This window comes from Lagenorhynchus albirostris, chromosome 8 (genome assembly GCF_949774975.1).
Source record: "Lagenorhynchus albirostris chromosome 8, mLagAlb1.1, whole genome shotgun sequence".
NCBI lineage: Eukaryota > Metazoa > Chordata > Mammalia > Artiodactyla > Delphinidae > Lagenorhynchus > Lagenorhynchus albirostris.
The window spans coordinates 939,230-962,300 of record NC_083102.1 but is presented as its reverse complement, the minus strand read 5'-3'; the positions used below and the strand labels follow the sequence as shown (position 1 = coordinate 962,300).

At 56.9% G+C, this 23,071-nt stretch overlaps 1 protein-coding gene and 1 pseudogene across 1 annotated transcript in view; both read right to left on the bottom strand.

Annotated features, from left to right (window-relative positions):
• Positions 1 to 23,071, bottom strand: part of PTPRN2 (protein tyrosine phosphatase receptor type N2) — a 673,487-nt gene that overhangs the window by 176,462 nt on the left and 473,954 nt on the right.
• On the bottom strand, positions 17,768 to 21,124 carry LOC132524918 (NACHT, LRR and PYD domains-containing protein 2-like; annotated as a pseudogene).

Genomic DNA, 23,071 nt, shown 5'->3' with positions numbered 1-23,071 from the left:
TCCTGACCGTCCGCTTCTCCTCCCTCTCCGTTAGGACCCACCACCACTTGGAGCTGCTACGCTTTGCGCGGGCCACACGTCAGGAATTCTGAATTGAAAAGGGGATTGTGCAGAAGAGACCCAGAGGGGAAGGAGCTTCTGCCAGGCCACAGCCTGCTTTGTTTATCCCTCTACCACCCTTCCCCTGGGCCTGCTGTACTTTGCTGGCTGCATAGTAAGTATTTTCTCTACTGTATGTCCACCACCAGAGATGCGTTCATTGGGGTGTTCCTCTCTTACAACATCCCTGAGAGGTTTAACACGTTACGCCATTGAGTTTTTAGGCTATGACACGGACGACCTTTTGCCATTCATTTAAACTGCACACTCACAAAAACTCCCTACAGAAAAAGGCAGCAGAAGTGGGGAGGGGGGAAGGCAGGTTCAGAGTCCGGAGAACACCGAGGCCTGCTTTTGCGCAGTCTGTCCACAACCGCGGCTCGCTCCGCGGGCTCTAAAGTGCTTTGGGAAATGGCCACACCACACTGAGTGACCTGCCTGCTCTCTGCCTCACAGTCTGGGAGGGAGTGCCCAGGGGCCCGGCCGCCTCCGTTACCTGTGTCCCCAGGCAGGGCCACCATCCCTGGCACGCACGCCATGAAGGCTGGGCATGGGGCGGGGATGAAATGCAGCACCTCCGAGGCCCCGGAACCCGGCCCCTGAGCAGGTGCTCCTGCACACGCGGGTCCGGTGGCAGCATGGCCTCGAGGCCCAGACGCGTGAGTCCCCGCACAGTAGCTTCCGACACCCTTTACTGAAACGAGACAGGGGCTGCCCTCCTGCCAGGGTCTAAGTCACAGGCATGGCGCGCAGGAGGCCGGCAGCCACTGGCCTGCCCGCAGCACCGCCCTCGTCTCAGCGCTTCTCTAGCACAGCGTCAACCCTGCCCTCTGCAAACCGGGGCCGGGGAGAGCGAGTACAATTGGTGGGCGAATAGGGGTTTGGTTTTACTAGCGTTTCTCCAGACCCTGGACGCATTGGTGGCAAGGAGCCTTCGAGCAGCTCCTGGGGGCGTAGCCTGGGCTCGGCGGACACACGGTGTCCCGTCTTCCTGGGCGTCCGCCCCCTGAGAGTCCAGCTCCCGGCACGGGGACAGACCCGTGTGCAGGGGTGCCGGGTGGAGGCTCTTGGAGCTGAGAGCAGGAGACAGTGTGGAGACCCAGGCAAGTCAGGGTCAAAGGTTAGCAGGCGTCCATGCACCTGGCTTGAGCTTTATTTCAGCAAAAGCCCCGTTTCCTTCACCTCCCACCACAGAGCAAACCCTTTCCCCTCCAGGTTAGCTGGTAGCTGAGCTACCACCAAGGTTAGCAAGGTAGCTGAGCTACCATTGAAAAACCACCACGGTGCATTTTAACATCATTGGACACCATCTCCTGCCCCTCTCCTGCCTTCTCCACGAAGGGGGTCCCCAGCTTGATAAATGCTTAGAACATGTCACGTTTGCCCAGCGTAAGGGTCTGACACCTAAACACAACTGCTCCCCCGCGAGGCACCTGCTCAGATTACTTGCGGGCACTTGAGAGAGATGGAGGGTCTGGGGAAGGTTTTGCTGGAAGAAGCTGAATAGAGGCAGAACTTTCAGAGGAAGATGCAACCACGAGGGGAGGAGGGGGGACGCAGGTGGACCTGAGCTCAGCCATCCCCTCCAGGCACGGACCACGGGCGCGTCCTGGGGGCACCTTGAGCTCTCCAGTTCCACAGCCTGGGGTCACATGACGCGCTGTCCAGGAGCTTCCAGCTCACGTGTTGTAAGAGGCACCGCTTCTCTTTGGATGTGTGCGCAGACTCACTGGGCGGAGCAGCCCCAAGCCACCCGCCCTCCTGGGGGGAGGGTGGTCTCGCCCCGGCCGCTGGGATCTGCACACAAGTGCAGCACAGCTGTCAAGTAAGGGTACTGAACATGGCTTGAACATGGCTTTGAACATGGCTTGAAGGGTTTGAACATGGCTTTCAAAAGAAGCTGTTGCTTTTTCATTGAAGAAGAAAAACCAAAAACTACAGAAAGGTATAATGAAAGTAAGCTACTTGTCACTAGGGATATTCTTGTACATTTTTTCTCTAGGTTTTTTCCCTATTTACACGCATACACACCCCTCCTCATTTATAAACACGAATGGAGAGGGACCACTTCGGGGTGCTTGTGAAGATTTTTAAAGGTCGTTTGGAGTCCTCACTCTGGAACCTTCTATGAGCATTCATGAGCTGGCCCTTCTCTGCTGGTGCCTGGGAAATTCCTGCCCTGGGAAAGGGAAGGAAAGGACCCAGGGACACCCCCCTCCCCCGACCCTGGGGGCACTTAGGAATGTCTAGCGCGAAAACAGTCATTTGGGTTTGTCTGCCTGTTTCCTCATTACTGGGTTCAGGTTAAACATCTTCAGCAAGACTATTATACACAGGGTGTCCCGTGCCCCCCACTGCACCAGCTTAGGGGGCTGGGTGCTGTCCATCGGATCCCGCTGTCAAGGGTCCCTCCTCCACCTGTGACGAATAAGCGCCTGCTCGTGGTCCTGAGAGGCTGTGACCCCCCCCTTCCCCAGAGACCTCCCCGCGGGGGCAGCTCCCGCTGACCCGCCTCACCCGCTGCGGTCAACGCACTCGTTGGAAGCCCCCCATCCCGCATCTGAAAGAATTCTTTAAAGATGGAAGGGAAGAGCCTGAAGAAATAAAAACGTTCGAGATAAAGGAAAGACAGGCTGTGTAGTCTGACTCCGTCTTTGAGAAGAAGCCCAGAGTGGAAGCAACGGGAGGGCGTGGCGCTTCCTAGAGGAGAACCCGACGGCCTGCTCTTTGGAAACGAGAGCGAGGCTGCGGGGCCACCCCCACCCCCGGAGCACCCGGAGGACAGTCCTGCCGGAGGAAGGTCCGGCACTCAAGGCCTGGATGACGCCCCTCCCCGCCTTCTCGTCCCAGTATTTTCCCCTCAATCTCTCTCCACACACAGCGCACCAGAGAGGATGGCTGCCTCCCCTCAAGAGCAAACAGATCCACGAATCCTTGCTGGAAACAGCAGCGTCACGAACACGCTGGGGGGCGTGGTGGGATTTCCCGGCAGGGGCCGCTGCCCCTCTGCAGGCTCCCCATGTCCCAGGTGAGTCACGCCCCAAACTGGCGAATGGGGCAGCAAAGCGGGGCCTGCCCAGCTGGTCCTGCCTCTTGGGAAGCCCTGGCAGGAAGCTCCCTTAGTGGCCAGGCCCACGGCCCACAGGTTCAGACCGAAAACAGCATCCCGACCTGCGTTTCGGGCCCGGACAGCCCTTCCCTTTCTGGACACGACTGCCCGCGCTTGCATTCCCAGTGTGAGACGTAGCTTCGCCTACAAGGGACAGTATCTCTGATAATCTGTTCATATGTGACACCCAAAATTAGATCTTGAAACAAGTGGAAATTTGCTGACTGTTCTTTACTTTTCCCTTTAGCTTTGGATGTAAAGGAAAAGCAGAGTGCAGTGTCTACCTGAAAGTTGGTTCTTTTCAACCACCGCCAAGGAAAATGTTTGGATCAATAATATTGATACACAATTGACTTTTACAGTGTTAAAGTACCTCTAGACAAATCACCACAGCACGGTACAGAACACCCAAATTCAAACCAAATTAGAGTAAAAATCAACTCCGACAAGGACCACCTAAGGAATTAAAAGTCACGGAACAAAAGCTTCAAGGGAACGAAGCAAACTCGGGTGAAAACCGCAGCGTCCAGGGGTGACCCATGTTCTGATGGCCTCGTGAAGGACGGACGAGGAAAACAACCAAAATGTCAAAACCAAACCTCCCCGTTCGGCTCCAGATGGCGGGTTAGAACCTACCCTGGAACGTGGGTCTCGGAGTCCCTCCGGGAACCAACAACTCAGTGCTTTTAAGCTGCTCTTCCTTCTGTGAACCGTCATCACGCAAGCAACAGCCCGTCCACTGGACCAGCTTCCGGTCAGTCTGCTGCACTCAACTCCCACCTCGCCCGGAAACAGACCGAATCGCTCATGCAAAGCCCCAGCTGGAAGCGATGCTGTGTTTGAGGAAAATGTCCATCTGCCTCGTCAGGGCCTCGGAAGGCCCCTCCCCGGGCTCTTGGGCCCCTCAAACAAATGCCACTTGAACGCAAAACTTTCTTTTTTTGGTCACCAGGATGCAAGCCTTAAATATAACCGTGGCGCCGACTAGCTTAGGACAGCTCTTGAGCTTAGGTAGCAATGCTACGTCGAAAATGCCAGATAGTGCCTGATAGTCCTGGAGGGTCGGTGACTCCTTGATATGGGAAGTCGAGCCCTGGGTGCCCAGCTCCTGCTGACGAGGGTCTGCCCGGCATTCAGTGGGTCCCGTGCCCCTCGGGGGCGGCCCGGGACAGAAGGGTGCGGGCTGGTGTCCACACAAAGCACTGTTCCTCAGCTGACCAGTCAGGGAGGGCCGGGTTTCTTTGGGGGCCTGCAGGCGGCTAGAATAACCCTCCTCGCGGGCCCACCACGTGACGTGGCACGTTCCCGTCCTGCTAGGGCAGGGGGGCCACCCCTAGCGAGGATCTGCCTTCACTGCCCCGGGAGCCTGCCCCTCCAGCGACCCTCACGGCCGAGGGGCGAGAACCTGCTGCCGGCGCTACTCCTGGGGCCTCAGAAAGCCAAAGACAAGCCCTCGACTCTGAACAGCAAGATGTGTGGGGCTAGGAAGCCGGCCGGGTGTACGTTCTGAGCCGCAGGCCACCTGGAGTGGCCTGACGCACAGTATTTCCTGGGTCACAGCGGATGAAGACTTCGGCCTAATTGACCGACCAACTGGGCCCCCCGCCCCCCCGAATTCACCCCTGAGATCGACCAGCCTGTGGGCCATTAACCTGCCGATTTAATTCCCCGTGGTTGTTAAAAATGAGCGACGTGCGTCGCTTAAGCAAGACGCTCGAACGTGAACAGTAAACAGCTTGAAATCGTCACCCTGGTCCACACCCATCAAAGCGTCTACGGCACCGGCGGCGGACGGCCAGGCTCGCGTGACTCTGATCTTCCCCACCTGGCGTTGCCGCCACAGGTGCTGAGTCAGGGGCTGGGCTCCGCGTCTGTGTCGGCGTCGGACAGGAGGCTTCCTGGGCTCTGCAGCGAGGCAGAGGCGTGCGGCGGAGGGGAATGGGCGGGTCTGGGCTCCGTATCCCCAGAAGTTCTCCTCAGACAAATGTATTGATGGTCACTGGTTCTCTTGCCCGTCGAGAACAGAGGGAGGTTGGGTTATAAGTGAGGAGCAGCTTTGTTGAAATTACTATTAATTAAAATGATCAATATTATGTCTAAAAAGGATAGCTTTCAGGGAACAAAGTCGTCCTCCAGCTGCCATGTCCACAGGAGGTCAGCAGGCTCACGGTGCCCTCGGGGGCGGGATTTGCAGACTCATCGGTGACCTGCTAAGAGCAGGAGGCGTCCCTCAGCCGTGTTTGGAGCCAGAGGGAGGGAGTCAGCACGAAGAGGAAAGAGCCACAGCTCCTACCCCGCAGGGACACGGTCATCCAGGCACGGGAGCTGCTGGGGCCGCCCTGCAAAGTCAGACGTCCGGGTGTGCTCTCTACAACCTCAGCAGAGACAGCAGAGACCAGCTACAGACTCCAGACTCATACGTGTGCAAGGTCCCCACTGGTCCCAGCTGTCCCTCAAAGAGGGAAACCAGCGTCCGCCCTCAAAGAAGGGATTCGGAAAATGACGATCGCACAAATTCTCATCCATGTCCAGCACTTACTTCTGGTGCACAAATGTCACGTGCAGAGAGAGGCGTCAGGAGAGCGGGCGATGAAAGCTTCGTTTCCTTTCCTTAAAGAGAAGAGGTGTCGGGTGGTGGAATAACCTGGCATCTTCGCTAAGGGACCCCAGTGCACCCCGTGCTGTTCGCCTGGGATGGGGCCGCCGGAGCTCTCGCTTTGCTGTGATTTACGGGATTATGTTACTAGGACGCGTTACGGTGGGAACTTCCAAAAGGACACATGAAACCCTCCCGGCACCCTCGACAAGAAGGGTTCATCACGCGTATCTGAGCTGGTGTTACGACTCTGAGTACCACACCGTGTTTATTTAATTGAGTGTAAAATAATCTTATTAATAGGAACTCCACTAATTCAGAGCTTATGGTGTCCACCAGATCCACACTACAGCTGAAAAGTCACCGTCAAAAGTAAGGTTCCGGGGGCTTCCCTGGTGGCGCAGTCGTTGGGAGTCCGCCTGCCGATGCAGGGGACACGGGTTCGTGCCCCGGTCCGGGAGGATCCCACATGCCGCGGAGCGGCTGGGCCCGTGAGCCATGGCCGCTGGGCCTGCGCGTCCGGAGCCTGTGCTCCGCAGCGGGAGAGGCCACAGCAGTGAGGGGCCCACGTACCGCAAAAAAAAAAGAAAGAAAAAAAAAGAAAAAAGTAAGGTTCTGGGATGAGCTGAACAACCTCATGGGTCGCGGCTCACGCTGTCACGTGCAACCTCGGTTCAGACCTTGGCTTCTCGTCCGACGGCCGACCTGGACCAGCTCTCCTGCGTGATTCTTGGAAGACGCCGTAGGATTCTGCTTTCGGACCACAGCCTTTGGAGTCTGTTCACGTCTTGTCTTGGCTCCAGGCCCCTGAGGCACTGCCCTGTTTTTGTCCAAGTAGGAAATGAAGCCGAGGAGAGGCGCATCTCCTGGAGCGGCCGGGAGGGCAGGCGTGTGGCCGGGCCACTCGGAACGGCTGCTCTCTCACTCTCTGTACGTCCCCGCCTCACCGATGCCCCACTTGTGACCGTGCCTGGCCGGCTCCTGGCCCCCCACCCAGCGACTGTTCTGATCCTCAGGCCAGAACAGCTCCACCTGCTAGTTTATTAAAGGGAAACATCTGCCCTCGCGGTGATGGTTAACCTGAGGGCGGGGAGGGACCTACCCAGCTGCTGGTTTCCCTGGTAACGGACATCAACTCCCCTGTAAGCGGCCTCCTTCTCCCCTGAGTAGCTGAGATTGCTGCCCTGTCCTGCCTGCTGTCCACGGTGGCGGGGGGTGTTACTCCGGAACCCTTTGCCTCTAACGCGTAAGATCCCCCATCCAACAAAGCACTGTTTTCCCTGCCGCTGCCCCCGGGCTCTGTCTTGGGTCTCGAGGTGACGGCAGGGCCCGCAGGCCTGTGGGGTGCAGCCCAACGGGGCTTGAGCTGCAGGACTGTCCCTCCCACCCCTGCCTGGGGCGCATCCTCCGTCAGCGTGGGAGCCCTTCTGGGGGAGAGGCTGAGCGCCAGCTCCTCCGTGGTGGTGAGGAGTCCAGCCTCTAGAAGGCAAAGATAATCATATAAATGTTGCCGCCATGGTGCTGGTGTCCTGTTGCTGGCCGAGCGTGAGGTCGGCTTCCCAGGGGGCACGGACAGAGTGGCCTGAGCCCGAGAGCTGCATGGCTCGGGTGCCCACTGGGGTTTCTTTTTTAATAGGAAAATATAACTTTAATAAGGAAACTCAAGTAGGGTAGGAGTGATCTGGGGACACTGGCGATCCCCACGTGATGGTCTGCTTTTCCTGGAGCAAAACACTGCAACCAGGAGACGGACAAAGGGTCCAAGAGCCCAGTAACCTTCACCTTCCGAGGAAGAGAAGGAGGGATTGGTGAGTCTCTCAGAGAAGAAATCAGGCGTCTTCCTTCCCCTGGAGCTGGCAGTGGGCGCAGGGCATGTGGGGTTCTTGCATCGGGGGAGGGCTGCACCCCATTCTAGTGACCAGTGAGGGTGGGGCCCCTAGTGCCCACCCACCTCCCCCAGGCCTGGCTCGAGCCCGTGAGGCCACGACCGAGCCCCCAGGGCCTGACGGCCAAGACCAGGCGAGGCACTGGCGCGCACCTGCCCTTGGGGGCTGGTACGGGGGCCCCAGGGGCACAGCCCGGAGCGCGGGAGTACGTGGCCGCATTGCTGTTAAAGTGACTTGACGCACAGAGTCCAAGGTTGGAGAGGCTGTGACAGCAGCTGCCTCTGACGCCCTGCCTGCTCCACGTCTCGACATTTTAGCCGTCTCCTCTGGATTCAGGTATCTGATCACTCAGAAATCTGACTGAATTGTCAAGGAGCTCTTTCCTAATCTATCCAGTTTTAAATTATCTGCGGACTCCTTGCACCTGGAACCCTGGCCTGACTGGTTCCATCATGCTTGACCCACAGGAGGTGCTGGACGCACAGCAGAGGGACGACACACCCCGTGGTGACCTTATTTCTCCAGTGTCACTTGGCCAGCAGTGGCCTGAGGGGTCCAGAGGTCCTGGTGGGCAGCCCCCACCCCCGTCCTGGCACCGGGCTCAGGACGGCGCCCAGGTCCCTCTGGTGGTCCCAGCAACAGATCTCGTCTTGGGTGCCCTGGACCCCCTTCCTCTCTGTCCCACCTCAGTCTCCAAACTCAAACCCAGTTCCGGCAGGAGGAGAAAGGCAGGAGCGGCAGGAGGAACAGCACTAACCTGCCAGCAGCCGGGCTGGATGAAGGTACCATCCACTCTGCCCTCCAGAGCTGGCTCTGCTTCAGAAAGGAGCCCAGCACGGGCCCGGCACTGCAGTTGCCAAAGCTCTGAAGGTCCCGCCTGCGGAACCCTAAGTAGCCACGTGCAGGAAGACGCCCTAGTGCAGTTTCAACCAGGGGAAGCCCGGCCGGTGGGACACAGGCCCCTCCAGGTGGAGGGTGGGGACGCAGCCTCACTGGCCCTGTCACCTGTCAGCACACGGTCACACAGGGGCTGCTGTGGCACCTGCCCTCACCCAAGAGAGAAGAACCCTCTTCCTTCTTCCACAGACGCACAGACAGCCTCATCCGGTCCCACAGGAGGCCTGCTTTGTTCCTGCCTCTGTTTCCCCAGCTTTCTTACCCAAAGGAGTCGCGGCAGGAGCTAACACGTGTGTGAAAATTGTGGGATTTAGGAAAACTGTTAAACCTGGAAAGTGTGACAGAAATTCTAGGGCAGCACCTTCTAAGTAACGCTTACATTTGGTGGGGGGGGGAATCACCATTTTCTGGCTAACTGACCCTCTTTGGTGACATCACAAAGTCAGATGGTCCTGGGACTAATTTTATTACCTCTGCATGACCCCTTTACAACAACAGAAACGACCGCCAGGCCTAGTTCTCCACAGCCTTCAGATGCGGCCCCTCTCCTGGGAGGGGAGCCATGAAAGTTCTTCTGAGGAGCAAGTGCACGGCCACCAACGGGATGGAGGGGGGCTGGCGGCTCCCCGGACGGCACTGAGACGGAGGGTCTGTTTCCCAGGCCCCTCCTTGGCCCGAGGCAGCTGGACGAGGGGACTTTAGCATTTGGGTTGCCTTCTACCCTCAGGACAGCCGGCACCTGGTGGCAGAATTCAGGACCCAAACCCTCTGGGATCAGATCGAAACCGAAGCCATGGTGACCAGAGGGTCGGGTTGGCGGGGACCAAGGTTCAAAGGAATCAATGGCCTGAGTGCTGCGGCCTGTGTCCCCGTGTCCCTGGTCCCATGTCCCTGAATGTAGGCTGCGCGTCTGGTCACCACCCTGGGCTGCTCTGAGCAGAGCCTGACCTCGCCTCCCGCCACCTCCTGGAGGTCCTTCCCTACCTCCTTCCTTTCTGACGCTCCCAGGCCTGTCACCCACCTTCCACCAACCTCCCCCGGCTCTACGGGCAGGTGACCTGAGCCCCATGTGGACAACCAGCTGGACCTGGTCCACAGCGGGCACATCAGCCCCGCCAGCCCCCCGCCAGCCCCTCCCTCAGGGCCCCCTGTCCTCCCGTCCTGCCTTGTCTCCACCCCACACTCTGACCCCCTCTGAGTCCTGCTGGGCCCCCTGAGGACCCTCCAGTCCGGCCCCTCCTCCTCTCCCGCCGCCTCGCCCTCAGTCCACCCTGGACGTCTGCCACGCTGGCCCCACGGCCGCCGGAACAGGCTGAGCTCCCGACTTGGGTGCCTACAGAGTCTGGGTTCAGCCACACCGCCGCGCTCCACGGGCGGCCTCGAGGGTCCAGGGCTTCGCGCACTTTCCAGGCTTTCCGGCAGCTGTAATCTTACCCGTGACGCTCAGAGATCACACGGCTGTCACCGCTCTCAGGCGCTTAGAACCAGACGGCACCACACAGAGCTGGGGTGGAGGCGCGGGGAAGCAGCCCCTTCCTCCCGCGACTCGGGGTGTAACCGGGAAGCCGGCGCGGGGCTGTGGGGCCTCGGGGGCCACGAGTGGGCGTCACAAGTGGGCACTGCACGTGCCACTCACAGGTTCAAGCCATTGCCGTATGGTGACGCGCACATGAACGCTGAAAACTACGAAGTGACTATTAGGGGAGATACAACTGGGCATCCGGAGAGCCCCAGAGGCCCCACCAGACCTGCTGGTGCTGACGGGAATCAGCGTGGCCAGTGGACGAGGTGACATCCAGTCGAGGGTGTCCCTTTGCCGCTCTGGTCAGGAAGAAACCGAACTGGGGAAAAATCCCACCCGCAGCAACAGCAACCAGAGAAACCCAGGCAAGGTGGGCTGTCTACGAAGAAAACACAAAGCTTTGCTGAAACACTTGAAGCAAATCCTTCAAAAATGGAAAAATTAATTACACTGCTGGACTGGAGGACTCAGTGGTGAAAAGCCACTCATTACAGAGAACATATAATTTAATACGTTCGTGATGAGAATCCTGATCCGGGGAGTCTCGATAAGCTGGTTCTGAGAGATCCTTGGGGTTCAGGTCTTAGAAGAATAAATGTGTAGGAACAGGCAAGAAATTGAGGGGAAGAATGAACAACTCGCTCTGCAGATATTAAAATACATCATCAAATACCGAGGTGGCATCATGCCGGCGCAAGAACCAGCATCTGTATCGGTGGAATAAAATAGATTGTCCAGAAACAGAGCTGATCACACCAGGGAGTTTAGTGATAACGGTGGCATTTCACACCAATGGGTAATGAAGGAATGATCCAATAAACACAATTGGGAAAATGAAGTATCCTTTTGTAAGAAAATAAAGTGAGATTCCTATCACATTCCACGTGAAAAGTTAGATGGCTCAGAATCTAAATGTAAAAAACAGTGAACTACAAAGCAATTAGAAAGAAGAGTAAAATACCTACCTTGGGGCTAGACTGTCACAAAACCTAAGCTATTCTTACAAATCCGTAAGTCTTGAAAGAGTACTATTTCCAACGTGCAAATGGCTTCTACAAATCAGCAAAGAAAACAATAAAAGAAAAATGAGCATCGATTATGATCGAGTAAATAGTAGAAGACATGAAGGGGAAATTAGTGCGTGAAATGACGCTCAACTTTGTAATAATTACAAAATCAACACTAAACAATATTTTGCCCACCGCACTGGCAAAAGTTAAAAAGCTTGATAATATCTTTTTTCCCGTATACTTCTATTATGTGTATTAATTGGTAAAGCCCTTTTGGAGGGTAATTTGGCGATAAAAATGCACATACTCTATGAGCAAAAAAATCCCATTTCTTGTAATCTAATTTACAAAACTTATAGCACAAATGCCTATATTTGTACAAGAAGAGTAACTCCAGCATTGCCTGCAACGGCAAATAAACAAACAGGAAACAAGCCATCACTGAGGGTATTTCAACGTTTCGTTCTTAAAAAGGAGATGTGTCTCTAGGTCCTCATGGGAAAGACCCATACGTGACTGCTTGTTGGTAAGTCTTTTAAGCGAATCGTGGAACAATAGTCAACGCCCAATCTCACTTTTGAAAACAAAACAACAAAATCTAACAAGAAACAATGACCCAAACCCATGTATCTGAGCACTGTATGCATGGAGGGAACCCAGACACACACCCCAGTGTATGCTTCTGGGGGCTGCAGTGGGCAGGGGTCACGGGGTGGGACCCTCAGAGCCTCACGCGCTCCGGTGAGGGGGGGTGAAAGGCTCATTTTCTCCTTCTGTTTGTTTTTGATAGTTTTTGAGCCACAGAGAAGCCGGAAAGGACAAGTGCTCGGCCGGCTCAGGTAAACGAGTGGTGTGAGCGGTGTGGATGCAGGTCCCGCTCGGGGGAGGCGGCCGTGTGTGCAGAGACACTGCCTGCCTTCGCGGAACAGCGGAGGTGGCACTGAGTGTGGCTTCAAGGCCAGGACGCGCGTGGACGCCGTAGCCTGGGGGGCGCTGGCCCCAAGGGCGCGTCGGGCTGGGCGCGGGGCAGGCGGCCCCTCCCTCGGGTCCCAGGCGTCTGCCTGCTGGGCTCAGGGGCCGAGATTCCGCGAACACTTTCTCCTGCTCCCTCCAAACCTGAGTTTCACCCTGAGCCCAGCTCACGGGGACAAGAAGAGCCAGAGCCACCCCTCGGGCTTTCTTTATTTTCAGATAAACAGCCTTTCCACCAAGACCTTCTTGGCTTTTAAGTGAATTTGGCAACGAAAAGGGTATTAGCTGTAACCTTGCTCAGAACTTCAACAATTCCTGGTTTTGCTGGAAACCCAGATTATTATTCTAGGAGCTTTCTGTTGCAGATCACCTTTCTCGGAGACCTGACCTTTGAAACAGGCCTTACACCCGAGCGTGCCCTCACCTGCTGCCCGCCTGCCCACACTTCCCTTGTTCCACGTCCCACAGTCAAAGTGGGCAAGGGCACCCCCCCCCCCGGGTGCCCTCCCCGTCCGGGGCTCCTGCAGGCTACCGGCTCTGCACTGTGACCTCACCTCCCACCCGCCCCCGGGCAGGCAGCCGAGCTCGGCCCACATTCTCTGCTTTCCTGAGGCTCAGAGCGGAGCCCACGCACCGATGGAGAGGCTCAGAGGTACCGCAGGGTAGGGCGGGACTGAGTCGCCATCCCAGGCCAGCCCCTGGCCAGGGCCTTAACCTCCCCCTACAGAGGTGCTCCCTCTCCTGGGCTGTCTGTGGGGGGAGAGGAGAGGGGGCTGCGTGTGAACCAGGAACGGACCACGTGCCCGTGCCAGGCCAGGTCTGAACTTCAGCACAGCGGGGGATCCTGGGGGCTGGAGAAGGGGTCCGGCCAGGGCACGGCTCCCCGAGCAGCCAGGGCGTCTGTGAGGTCCCTGTGCTCCCCCAAGCCCACCAGGAGGACCTGGGGAATGCCAGGTGCTCACAGAGCAGCCCTGAAGTGATGGATGACGCTCGCCCCTCGGCCTGCCAAGCCTGCCGGAGCCCCCTCTGCTCCCGCACCCGGATGTGGGGCCCTGGGAGGCGTGACTTCCCACGGGAGAGCAGCGGGGCAGGAGCCTGTGCTTTTCAATGACCGCAGGAGCTGGGGCGCTTCTTACCCGTGGGCTTTACGTTTTAAAGCATTGCTGGTGATTTAACACAAGAAATCAATGAACACTCCGTTTTAACCGCAGAGGATCAATTTCTCTGTCATGCTCACGCGGCCACCGATGCAGTTTTAAAACCCATCACTTCTTTCTAAAGCAGAGCCAGGGACTTCGGTTTGGGATTAATCAACAGTGATGAGCTTAAATAAATGAGATGAATTTTCTATATGTCTTGTAGGGTGAGTTTTGGCTCAAATTAATGGAAGCCCTTTGTGCCGTGCTGGGTGGAGGTGCGGTGTGCCTGTGAGCTGCTCTCTGGGGCCTTGGGGACAGCGCCCAGCTGCACGTCTGCAGTTACATTTGCACAGCCAAGCGCTGTGTTTACTGAAAGTGAATGTCATATATTAATAAAAACTGCAAGGTTTTCTGGAGAAGTTTAACTGGTACTTTATGTGAGACTGCAGACCTCAGTCTCCAGCTCAGAGATGACGGTGGTGGTGTTTCCATTTGGGGGCTCCCCGGGCTCCCCTTTTGTGCTAGCGCTGCAGGTACGTGTGTTTCTGCGGGTAGAATTTCACTCTTGAGCCGTTCACACGTATGAAAATCCCAGCATCACAGAAATTCGGGGCAGGCAGGGCTCCGAGGGTCCTACATGTGACACGTCCGTTTCGGTTTCTCTTGGGGAGGTGATGGGAGGGGCACATGTAGTTGGATCCGCGTGAGATTCCATCAAGCCCCCGTGAGCTAGGAGAAGCAAGAGACCGCTGTCCTGCTCAGAGACCGAGCCGTGGCTTCCGTGGGGTCGCACGTGCTGTCAGCAGCCCCAGCCTCGAGGACACACCGTCACTGCGGGGTCGCTGGGCCCTGGCGTCTGAGCCCAGGAGCACGTCCATGGCCGCGTCTTGGCCGGCAGGCCTCCCGCCGTCCCACGGAGACCACGTACTCGCCTCCCCCGCAAGGTGGCCTTTGCGCGGATGCCCAGCCTGAACCCACCAGGGTGTCTGAGAACGCACGTGACCACAGACGCTGTCCTTATCCCCCGCCCCGCGCCGGGCTGCTTGGCCTCTGTTGGCTTGTTTCTTTCTCTTTCTTTCTCTCTGTGAATTTGCTTGTCGTTTATTCCAGAGCCTTTAAGACCGCCCGCCGTGGGCCAGGAGCACCGCGAGGGGTGCAGAGAGATCAATGTGGCCCCTTCCCGCGTCCACCCGGGCTGGCGGTGGAGGGCGGTGCTTGGGGAACGGCTTCGCCTCCGAAGGCCCCTTGGAGGCCGCGGGTCGATGTCGGAGGCGGACGGGCCTGGGCTCCAGCCCTGCGTCAGCGCTTCCAGCCGCCCAATCCTCAGAAATGCACCCAATCTCTCGGGGCCTCGGCGTCCTCACCTGTGCCTGACGGAACCTATCTGGCAGCACGGCTTGGAGGAGAAAGGGCACCCCTGTGCAGCCCGGGCCACGGTGCGTGCGGGGGGTCCACCCCCTCGTCCCCCTCCTTCCAGCCGGGGCGGAAGCGGGGCCCCTCCCGCTGCAGATGGGGACGCTCATCTGCCTCTCCTGGCTCCATGGCCACCGCCTTGCTGCCTGGCAACCAGCCCAAGGTCAAGGCTCTGGGAGTCTCCGAGCCGCCCCGGGTGCCCCGACATCCTCCAGGCCCGTGGCGCCCACAACTAGCGGGACAGCGCCAGGCAGAGGAGGGGCCTCACACACAGCTCCCACATCTTCGGGGCCGGCAGGTGTCTGCGGCACCGTCTGCGGGCAGGGCGCTGTCGGGCAGCGTCTCGGGGCTATTCTGGGCTTCCTGGCCCCGGGTCCCATGACCAAGGGAGTTCGCACCTCCCTGCTCTAGAGCCCTCCTGCCCCAGCTCCACCCCGGGGTCCCTGCCACCCCCCCCAGAGCCAGCTGCTCGAGCTGCCTGTGGGCGCTGGGGCACCAGGGGCACGGATTACACGCCTGCGGCGGCGGTGAGCTGTCTCCCCCGAGAAGCCGTTGTGTCGTTTGTATTCTTTGAAGCCGCGCTGCTTTGGGGTGAGTATGATGATAGGAGCCCCTCCCGGCCCCGTGAGTGACGGGGGGCAGCTAACCTCAGGACTGTTACTCAGCTCCGTGTCTGCTCCGTTCATGTGTTGGGATTTCACTTCTTCACTGCTGATATGAACACACAGGAAAACCAGAAAAGGAATTGGCGCCTGACGCATTTTGTATATTTTTTTTATCATGTTATTTATTCCAAAGTAGCCCAAGGAGCATGAAAAACACCCAGCCTGAAAAAAAAAGAAATCTGCTGTGGGCTGTGGGACACCCTCACCAGCAGAGTGGTGTTACCTTTCTCCTCAGACACCTTTCCCAGCTGAAACCTCTCTGAAATAACACAAGCAGAATCACAAAGCACTTGACAACCCTGCCTGTCGTTGTCCTGCAAAGGCTCAGCCCCACCGTCTCCCTAGAAAGGTTTCCAGGCCCAAGACACCAGTGTGTCCGTGACTGAGGTGGTGAGACACACCTGGCCACACCTGGCCACACCTGGCCGCCTGGACCCCAGAGCCAGGGAGGGGCTGGGCTCTGTCTAAACTTCCCAGGTAGCCGCACCGGAGCCGAGCTTGGAAGCAGCGTTCCCCTCTCGCTTCCTCCCCAGCTGCTCTCGGTGGACCACAGGCCACTCCTCCCGCATCCCCAGCACAGGGGCCCAGGTGGGAGGAGTTTCCAAAAGAAGTGTGGCGGCGTCCCTTGGGGGAGGGGTGTTCCCGCTGGTGCGGTGTGGTGGTTCACGTGACGACAGCTGCCCAGCTCCTCCGTGTCCCACCTGCTGCCCCAGCCCCTCGGCCTCGTGGGAGGGGCCGGCCCACGTGCAGACCCCTGCTGGGTGGTGCGAGGGGCCCACCGCCCGGCTCCTAACACGGAGCACAGGAAGCGGGGGCCGGGAGCACAGCTGCAGTGGGAAGCAGAGGCTCTGGAGGGCGTCCGCAGAGCCCTGGGAGAGCTCTTTCCAGGGGGACTGGGTGCCTCTCGGGTGCCACGGGTGACCGGACAGGGGGACGGGTTCCTGGGTCTGCGCTGACGGGTGTTTCTCCACCGCACAGCCGGCTTCCCTGGGTTCTCAGCCACCCACCCGGGCGTCCCCCGCCCGCAGGTGTGCCCCCTCCCCCCAGCCCCTCCCTGAGACGGCCGGTGCACAAGCGCCCGAGTGGCAGGCAGAGCCCGGTGGCCTCAGCCCCCGGGGAGCACCAGGCAGGTCCGTGATCCCTGCGCTGCGTTCTGAGTCCCCACCGCTGGGAGCCGGGGGGCCGGGGGCAGTGCGGCCCTCTCACTCTGTGTGGTGAGCTCAGAACCGCGGGAAACTACACCCCCATCCCGCTCTGGGCCCGAGGGGCTTCATCTGGGGGACAGGAGGGTGTCACGACTCCCCAGGAGACTCACGGGTGAACTTCAGGGATTCCTGTAACTCCTAAGACTGTATGCAGAGTTTTGTTTGTGCATTTTCCTACGAGAGACCATAGCTTTCATCAAAGGGACCTACGGCTCTCCTTCCCCCCAGATTAAGACTCAGAGCCACTCCCTACAACGACCAATACTCTATCCAGCTCTCATTCAGATCTGACGAAATCAAAAGCTTTACAGACAAGCGAAAGCTAAGAGAGTTCAGCACCAGCAAACCAGCTTTGCGACAAACGCTGAAGTAACTTCTCTAGGCAAGAAACACAAGAGAAGCGAACAAAAGAGGAAGGGAAGAAAAAAGACCTACAAAAGCAAACCCAAAATGATTAAGAAAATGGCAATAGGAACATACATACGTATCGATGATTACCTTAAATGTAAATGGATTAAATGCTCCAACCAAAAGACACAGACTGGCTGAATGGACGTGAGAACAAGACCCGTACGTATGCTGTGTCTACAAGAGGCCCACTGCAGACCTAGGGACACGTACAGACTCACGGCCACTCAATCAACCAGTAAGTCAGCACTCACTCCGCACAGCCCAGGCTTTGCCGCCGGCAGTGACGCTGGTCTTCCTCAGAACAAGTCATTTGAGACCGATCGACGTCCTTCCTTAGGACGAGAAGGAGCTGCCCTGTCCTGCCGGTGCCACGCTCTCCTCCAGGACCTCCTGCCAAGGTTGGCCAGCACACACGCCGCCTGGCGGCCCAGGTGCCAAGCTCCCTGCTGGCCTCGCAGACACTGCCCAGCTCCACCAGCCCCCGAGCCTTAAGAGTTGGGGCTGCGTCCCAGAAGGTGAGCATCTGGGGACCCCTCGGGGGATGCTCGGTCCCGCACAGGCCACACCTTCCTGGTGGTGACCGGTCCAGGGCTAGGACTGCCAGCCGTCGCCCACTCACCAGGGTGAGCCCCCAGAGGCCTCGGGAAGCCCACTGGTGTAAGTGAGACCTGCTGGGCGAGGCTTCCGGGCCGAGGCACCGCCCAGGGCAAAGGACAAAGGGCAAGAGGCTCCCAGCAGGGTCGTGGCTGCTGCCCTCACACCCCTGACGCAGGGAGACGGGAACACAGCACTCGGGGAACCAAGCGGACAGCCTCTCTGACCTCCTGAGAAATCCTGATTCGTCTAAGGAAGCATAGTGACGGCGGGTGACACAGCACGGGCACCGGAAGGGGTGATGCCACCTGCAGTCCGCAGGGTGACCGAGGGCGGGTCAGCTGGGGGCCGAAGTGCGTGCAGCCCCCAGTCCCCCAGCCCCCGTCCCTGCTGCAGACAAGTGGCCAGCACAGCGTGGGAACCAGTGAGCACACGTTCCAGCTGGGAAAGAAGGTCTCACCCACGTTACAGGGAACGCCAAGTCCCATGGGTTCTCCCTCTGAATTACGTAAATCTCCTCCTCAGACCCGGGACCGAACAGCAGTCTCAGGTTATCTTCTCTCCACAAGCACTGGTGAGGCATTCGTGGCTTTTTTCTTTCCCACCGAACCTTCCTGACGGCGACAGACACGCCAAGCACGGCATTTTCCGATCTGCTGATGGCTCACCCGATCTACGAGGACGACAGCCTTGCTTTGGGGCGTTTGGACCCCCAGTAGAACATCAACTAAGGGTTTTTTTGTTTTTTAATATCTTTATTGGAGTATAATTGCTTTACAACGGTGTGTTAGTTTCTGCTTTATAACGAAGTGAATCAGTTATACATATACATATGTTCCCATATCTCTTCCCTCTTGCATCTCCCTCCCACCCTCCCTGTCCCACCCCTCCAGGCGGTCACAAAGCACCGAGCTGATCTCCCTGTGCTATGCGGCTGCTTCCCACTAGCTGTCTACCTTACGTGTGGTCGTGTATACACACGACCTATATATCGTGTATAGATAACTAAGGCATTTAGCCCTCAGCCGCAGACAAGGCTGCTGCTTCTACAAGGGACACCCAAAGGTTCAGGAACCGGCAGCTCTGGGCCTGTTGATGTGAAAAACCCTGAGGCTGTAAAGTACGACAGACTCTTCTCTGCTTGGTGTTCTCACAGGTGACCGGCCCAATCCGGGGGCTGCAGGGGCTGCCAGAGCTCGGGCTCCACACGGCCGCGTGTGAACGCCTGTAAATTATACCGCCAGCCTCTGAGATGGTCACCGTCGTTCCCATTTATTGCAGGGGAGACCGAGGTTGGAGGATGAACAGGTGAAGATGTGACGGCTGCTCCAGGGAGCGGCTGGACGGGCTCCGGGAGAAGCTCTCCCGCCTGTGCTGTGTCACCACGCGAGGACGCCCTCCCTTCACTGGCCGAGAGGCTGGCAGTGGCCGCAGCCCCGCCTGCAGGCCCCCGCTGAGGACGAGACCCACCTGTCTACCTGACCGAGCTTCTGAACCCCAGGCCGCCTGGCACGGCTGCACTTGGGCTGACACACGCGTGTGAGACTCCCAGGAGGCCCATGGGGTTGGATGTGCGAGGAGGACGGGAAAGGCCTGGGGTCCCGCTCGAGGCCTGACTCAGAGTCGCGAGGGCTCCCGGCTGCCCGACGGGACGGGCTCGGGGGGCACTTGGGTCTGCCCCTCCCTGGTCAGGAGCGTGGAGCCCGTGGCGGGAGGGGGGCGACTGGCTGCAGCCTCATCAGAGCCGAGGGGAGGGCAGCCCGGTCTCGGGGTCCTCCGTTCTCTGCTGGGCAGTCGCTCGGCCCCATCCAACGTGCACCTGCTGTGTCCTCCCTACACTCCGTCCCTACGGTGGAAGCCCACTGATCTTTCGAAGTCATCATTTAAACATGTCCCTCTGCTAACTGACCACCTCCTGGCTCTCAACCTGTTGGGACAGAACCCGAAGCCCCTCGGTGCTGGGCAAGCCTGGTGGCCTCCCGCGGACCGCCTGCCTTCCGGTCCCAGCTGTGCCCGGTCAGACCCGCCGTGGTCTCGGCGCTGCCCATCCTTGCTCTTCTCTGGGGGCCGGGGCTGCTGCTTCTCGTCACCCTGGTCGGGGGCTGCCGCTGCAGGCAGCCTCTGTCTCATCACTGTTCTGTTTTCTTTGAATCGCTCATTATCTGCTCGTTTAGAACGTGAGTTACATGGCCAGGTAGGCTCACCTGATGTGTCGCCACCTGCCCCCCCCCCCGCCCCGAAGGCATCTGGCATCCGGCAGCGCTGTCCCTGCGGGGTTGCCCAGTGTAGACGCTCTGCGAAACAGGCTGCTTTCCCTGCTTTCCCTGGTTCATTTTAAATTTAATCAATACTTTGTTAAAGAGAGGACTTAAAAAAAAAAACCTTTAAAATATGAACCTCCAATTCACATTTTACCCTCACGGTGGTGTTACAGTGCGATCTGTGCGTCTCATGTGATTATGCGGTGCAGGTAGAAGTGACTCCAAACCGGAAAGTGAACAAAGTTCAGTTTTTTTTTTTTTCAAAGCACTTTGCTTTTTTTTTTTTTTATCCTTGTGAGAGGGAACATTTTAACATCAAGTGGGTATGTGACTTGTGCGGAATTCCCCAGAAACCAGAGAGAGAAAAACCAGTGCTCAATTCTGCATTTTGAACCAGTAATTAACATTTGATGTCCCGGTCTTCATTCATGAGATGTCTTACAGATATCAGATGGCCCCCTCTGCGGACATGCGAGAGAGTTATCTCGGGGTGTTCAGGAAAGGGCGTCACCACCTGAGGACCTGGCTGTTCTGGCATTACTGCATTCAGTCGTCACCTGTGGATTGCTTTCTTTCACATCCTTCAACAGCTTCCGGATTTCCACGGTAGACGTGTCTATCTTCAACCCGAGTGTCTTTAGGGGGCCATTCTTCTGTGTTAAAGCCTCCAGGAGCACCACTACTCCACTCTGCCCCAAGATGTCCTGGCCCAGGTCCAGAGCTTCCGGGCTTTGCTTGCTAGTAAGAGCAGAGGCGAGATCCTGGCAACTGAAAGGGGTGATGGAGCAGCCCCAGAGCCCTACGAACTTCAGGCTACAATCTGGTTTCTTCAAACTTCAGAGAGAAAACACAATCCAGTGGCTGTGGGGTTGAAACCCAGGTCCAAGTTTGTTAGGCTGGAGTCTCCCTGGAGAAGCTTTGAGATGTATTTGCAGCCATGTCTGTTTATGTTGCAGTGACACAGCACCAAGGTCTGTCGTTGACATTCGGGGTACAGAACGTCCCCTCACACAGAATTTTCACCCCGCCAACGCCAAGGTTGTTTTTGGCCAAGCACAGGTGGGTCAGCCTCTGGTTGACAATCAAAGCAGAAGACAGCTCCTCATAACAGGCTTCTGTAAGGTGACAGTTTTCCAATGACAATTTCTGCAGGAAACACACTGGGTGTCTCAGCAACACAGCAAGTGAACACAGCAACTTGACACCCTCATCCGGAAACTCACTGGCTGTGAGATCCAGGCATTTCAGGGACTGGTTAATTTCCAGGGCCGAGGGCTGAGGAGAAATCAGCCCACTGCTGAGTGGTGTCAGAACAAGATCCCAACCTCAGATACTGAAGTGTCATCGATTCCGCCGGGTGCCCCTCCCACAGCAGTCTCCCAGCTTCTCCATCGTCCGGAGCAACGACAGTGAATCAGAATAAACACCACCGCTTAGAGAGCACTGTTTCCTCCTTTCCAGAGAGGACCATGGCGATTCATTCACTGGGCTCTTTCTGTCGTGAACGCGTCGTGGGAGTGACTCATTAATCCACTGGAGAGAGATGCCAGGCTGCCCTGGGGGAGGAGCCGCATAGATTTTTTTAAATGTCAAACTCCACATGCAAACAGCACACATCGCCATTTCTGCCCCTCTGGGCTGAGAAATCTGTGGGTGACAGGGTGTCGTAAGGAACACAGGTTTTCAGCCTGCTCGAAAGCCAACGTTCTCTTGGAAGAAGGAAGGAGTGCATGCTTTAAAGGCGCACAAACGATTATTGACTCTGGGGACACTTGATGGACACGGTATTATCATTGCCAAATGCTATTTGAGAAGGGTTCACAGGAGGAGAAGTGGCGGTTGACGCCGCCATGCAAGGCGGGTGTCACTGTGTCGCCTGGGACAGAAAGGGCCCCAGCGGCTCAGGTAAAGGGCACGGAAGGTGCACGGATTCCCGCCAAAGCAAACCGGCCTTATTGGAAACTTGCACGCTTTTATCACTGTTGTATAGTTATCCTCACCTAGTTTTGGAGGCCAGACGTCTCAGATGGCTTTGCTGCAAAAACTGCGGGGCTGGTTTCCCTCTCCCAGCTTCCGGGACTGCCTTCAGGGTTCCCTCGCCCCCCCTCAAAGCCAGCGCCTGGCTCCCCTCCGACTCCGCCCCCTCCCGGCGGCCTCTCCCGTGTGCCGTGAGGACACGTAACCCGGGATCTGTCTGCTTAGCACATGTTAAGTGCCATTAACCACAGGTTCAGGGTCGCACAGCAGGTCTCTGGAACTCGTCCGTCTTCATAATTGAGACTTTATGCCGCTGACTACTAACTCCCGTGTCCTCCCCTCGCCCCCGGCCACCACCGTTCCACCCTCTGCTTCTGTGAGTTTGACTGTTTCGGATACTTCACAGAAATGCAATCAGGCGTATCTGTCCTGTGGCTGGCTTATTTCACTCAGCATCACCCCCTCCAGGTCCAGCCACGTTGGCACCTGTTGCAGGGCTGCCTTCTTTGGGGGCTGAATCACAGTCTGCTGCATGGGAACACCACGTTCTCTTTATTTGTTCACCTGTTGATGTTTCTATATTTTGGCTTTTGAGAATAATGCTGCAGTGGGCACGGGGGTGCAGATATCTCTTCAAGATCCTGATTCCAATTCCAAGCCTAAGTGGAACTGCTGGATTTTACGGCAGTTCTATTTTTCGTTTTTTTAGGAACATATTTTGTACCATTCTGCATTCCCACCGAGAGTGCACAAGAGTTCCAATTTCTCCATATTCTCGCCAACACTTGTTACCTCTTTTCATTTTGATAATAGCCATCCTAACAGGTACAAGGTGGTATCTCATTGTGGTTTTAATTTGCATTTCCCTGATAATTAGTAATGTTAGGCATCTTTTCACATACCTGTTGGCCATTTCTATGTTTTCTTTGGAGAAGTATCTATTCAAGTGCTTTGCTCATTTAAAAATCAGATTATTATGATTATTATTTTGCTATTGAGTTGTAGGAGTTCCTTATATATTTTGGATACTAACCCCTTATCAGATGTATGATAACATTTTCTCCCATTCAGCAGGTTGCCTTTTCACTCTGTTGATTGTTTGCTGTGCAGAAGCGTCTTAGTTTGATGTAATCCCACTTGTCTATTTTTGCTTTTGTTAGTTGAGCTTTTGGTGTCATATCCAGGACATCACCATCAAGCCAAATGTCATGAAGCTCTCCTCTGTTTTATTCTAGGAGTTGTACAGTTTTATGTCTTACGTTTAAACCTTCAACCCATTCTGAGTTGATTCTTATGTATGGTAAAAGATAGGGGT